The sequence below is a fragment of the Triticum aestivum genome, chromosome 6D, assembly GCF_018294505.1.
Source record: "Triticum aestivum cultivar Chinese Spring chromosome 6D, IWGSC CS RefSeq v2.1, whole genome shotgun sequence".
Lineage (NCBI taxonomy): Eukaryota > Viridiplantae > Streptophyta > Magnoliopsida > Poales > Poaceae > Triticum > Triticum aestivum.
The window spans coordinates 382,183,976-382,187,721 of record NC_057811.1 but is presented as its reverse complement, the minus strand read 5'-3'; the positions used below and the strand labels follow the sequence as shown (position 1 = coordinate 382,187,721).

General features: G+C 45.5%; 1 long non-coding RNA gene across 2 annotated transcripts; it reads right to left on the bottom strand.

Annotated features, from left to right (window-relative positions):
- On the bottom strand, window positions 1-3,723 carry LOC123145249 (uncharacterized). 2 transcript variants are annotated; one of them, XR_006472199.1, is made up of 4 exons: window positions 785-3,723; window positions 378-616; window positions 206-305; window positions 1-117 (listed from the first exon to the last, which is right to left on the bottom strand). It is a non-coding gene; the product is annotated as an uncharacterized lncRNA (long non-coding RNA). The 2 variants fall into 2 exon arrangements; XR_006472198.1 differs by having other exon boundaries at window positions 378-695; window positions 785-3,721.
- Window positions 3,724-3,746: the final 23 nt, after the last annotated feature.

Sequence of the window (3,746 nt, the reverse complement as noted above, 5' to 3'; positions counted from 1 at the left end):
TATCTCTGATCTAAAGCGAAAGCCATTCACATCATAGGAGCTATAGGAATAGGCTCTAGAGCTGCATCCATTAGCTAAATTCCACAAGTCCTCATCAGAATTGGGATCTTCTTTGCACTACAATGAAATGAAAAGAAAAACTCGGATTATGAAACATAGTAGTAGTTGAATGGAGAGGATATAATGCTAATTAAAATGTGCTTACAGCAATCTCGAACCATTCCACAAATTCGGATGCCATCATTTCATCAAGGCCCTCCGATGTCAAGTTTGGATGACTTGCATATTTTTCATCTTCAAATGTTCTGCAAATCCGCGTATGATTATAAACATCTTGCACACTTCAATTCTAAAATTACAAAGTATTCATCACTTACTCACGAAATCTATCAACAGCAGAGCAGTTAGTCAAAATGTACAACCTTGCTGCATTCAACTCTTCACGCGATAGTTCTCGGGCAATAGGCCTCCCATGTAGGTTTCCTACATGCTCAAACACATCTAAGGTGCAACCATCATTCTGCACGCGTGTTCCTCCATTATTATATCGAGGATTCTTCTTCCATATAGTGCGAACATGATCACTAAAGTAAAGAGAAACACAATTCGTGATCTCCTGCACAATACAAGCTTCAACGATTGAACCCTCCACTCTTGCCTTGTTTCACACTTTTAAACGAAGATAGTGCATTGCCCTATAACAAAATATTAGAAGTTTCAGCAATAAATGACATAAATATATCAAAACATAATGTATAGATCAATGTTATATAGTCTAACATACCTCTCAAAAACATACATCCAACGATATGCCACAGGGCCGCCAACCCTTGCCTCATATGGAAGATGCACTATCGGGTGTTGCATTACATTGAAGAAGCCTGGTGGGAACATTTTCTCAAGCTTGCATAATAGAACAGGAACCTCCTCCTCAAGTCCACGCATCCGTTTTGGAGCAATTTCTTTGGCACACAATTGCCGATAAAAAAACTTAACTCTGCTATGACCTTCCATTCAGGTTCTGGGATGAAGCCTCGTAGGGCAACTGGCAGGAGGCGCTCCATGATGATGTGGTGGTCATGGCTTTTCAGCCCAATGAATTTGTTTTTACTCAAGTTGACAATTTTACTCAAATTAGCAGCAAACCCATCAGAAAACTTCACTTCTTTAAACCACTTAAGGATGGTCATTCTATCTTCCTTGCTGACACAATATTTTGCTCTAGGTTTCTTCCACACACCCCTTGAATTCTTGTTCAGGTGTAGCTTTGGTCGATCACAATATAAATCAACATCCTGGCGTGCTTTGTTGTTATCCTTAGTTTTCTCAGGAATATCAAGGCATGTGTTTAGTAAAGCCTCAGATACATTTTTCTCATTGTGCATTACATCAATGTTATGGCGAAGCAGCAACTTCCGAAAATACTCTAGCTGCCACAAACCACTTATAGCTATCAATTGTGCTCCTTCCCAAACCCCTCAAATTTACTCTTGCCAGTTTCATCATGGACAAGACTTTGGAGTTCTTCATACACCTCTTCTCCGGACAAGTGCTTTGGTGGAGGATCTAAAACTGTTTTTTTCTTGCGAAAACGTTTCACACTCCTACGAAATGCATGGTCAGTGGGAAGGAATCTCCTATGGCAGTCAAACCAGCATGGCTTTCTCCCATTCTTCAATGAGAATGTCTTTATGTCAGATCCACATATAGGGCAAGCAAGCTTTCCATGAGTGCTCCAGCATGCTACTAATCCATAAGCTGGAAAGTCATGAATAGTCGAAAGCAAAGCTGCCTTTAAGGTGAAATTTTGCTTTCGATAACTATCATAAGTTTCTACACCATTTCTCCACAAATCATCAAGTTCGTCAACTAGAGGCTACATAAAAACGTTTAGGTTCTTTCCTGGATGATCTGGACCGGGAATAACTAGTGCAAGGATCAGGTTACTCTGCTTCATGCACATTTTCGGTGGAAGATTATAAGGCACAACAAATACTGGCCAACATGTAACACCCCAAATATTTTATTTGGTTTTATCAAATTCTTTATTTGATTTGAAGGAGGTGGTCTAAATTATTTTTTCTAAAGGACTCTCCTTCTCAAAATTTTCTTTTATGACAAGTATTTTCTTTGGGTTCATCCAAAACTTGATCTTTGGTCTTGAGGGTTTTTCATCTTGTGTTGACTCAACACAAATGTTTTTCTTTGGGAAAGTTTTTGAGATCTTTTCTTTTAAAAATAACCCTATGGCTTATGGAGTGATCCTTCCCCTTTCAAAAATTATCTCTTGCCATGACCTAAGTTGAAATCTCCCTCCCAAAAGCCATCTTCCCACTTTGTGTCAAGTCAAGCTTCAAATCCAGCAAGTTAAACTTCCCCTTGGATTTATTTCCATTTATTTTGAATCAAAAATCTTTTGTCTTCTATTTTGGCCCTTAGAGATTTGCAAAGGAACCACTAGATTTCCTTTGGGTTTTGATTCCAAACAAGTTTCCCTGGCTAGTCCTTAGAACCCTCAACCAAGATCCATGAAGATCCACTGGTCCACAATTCAAAATTTTCAAAATGTGCTTGCTGCAAGTTTGGACCATATTTGCCAATTTTGGTGAAATTCATTTGTATTCTTCTCCTAAAAATCTGAGAAAAATCAGGCAGCCTCTAGATGCATCAAGAGGTCACCTCACCAAGTCCCAGCTCCAGAAAAATTTTCCTCGTGCCCAAAACCTTTCGTCGAACAGCTGGCGTGCACTGTTACTGTCAAGTTCAGAGTTTCAGAGAACAGTTTCAGTCGTCAGTGTCGTTTTCTTCAGAACCTCTCGTCGATCTCGCCAGTAACTGCAGTGGCGCCTTGCTCCTTGTTCCTCCTTCTTATCCACCGCGCCGCACGGTCGCCTGGACGGTTGCGGGTGTCGGCGGCGAGCTGGCAGAGGTGCATCGCCCCGTGAGCGGTGGCAGCAGCACTTGCCGCGGCTGCCAAAGAGGCGCAGCGAGGGACGGCGCCGTCCAGCACCGCCCAAGCCACCAGAAGCCTCCGCGTGGCCGTCCCCGTCCCTGTGCGTGCTGCAGAGCCATCGTCGTGGCCTGGACAGCACAGAGCACGCTCTCTGCCGCCGGCGTGCCCGTGAGGCCGTTCCGTCGAGAGCTTGGAGTATCACCCATACCATACCAAGTTTAGCCCTTGAACGGAACCAGTGGACCATCACGTTGATGCCCAATCACCTAAACCTCCATCCCGACCACTGCCTCGCCGTAATCGCCCGCCAGAGTTATCCGTTCAGGGCAACTGCCTCGGGCCGGCTATAAATAGCGACCCCGAGCTCGCCTTCGACCAAGCACCATCACTCCACATCACCAGAACCACGCCCAGCCACTGGGGAGACCTCGGGGAGGTCTTCTTCCCCGACTCCGGCCGCCCCGACCCGCTTCGGGATCCGGCAAGATTGGCTAAAGTGCGTGCACCCCCGCCTCTCAAACCATGCCAGTAGCCTTCTAGTGCATCCACTTCTCTAACTCGCGCCCTAATTTGAAGGTTGCAGCTCCCGTCGGAGAGTATCATCCTCGCTCGAACCGCCGTCCGCCGGAGTTAAGGCCACCGTCGACGTGGTGCTCGCCGACGGCCAAGTCCAGCACCCACCGACGCGGAAAGACACAGTGAACCCGTAGGTACCCTCCGATCCCCCTACCTCGCCGTGGATCAACGCCAGCGACCACCGCGAGCCTCGGCATCGGCGAGCTCTGTTCGAAGT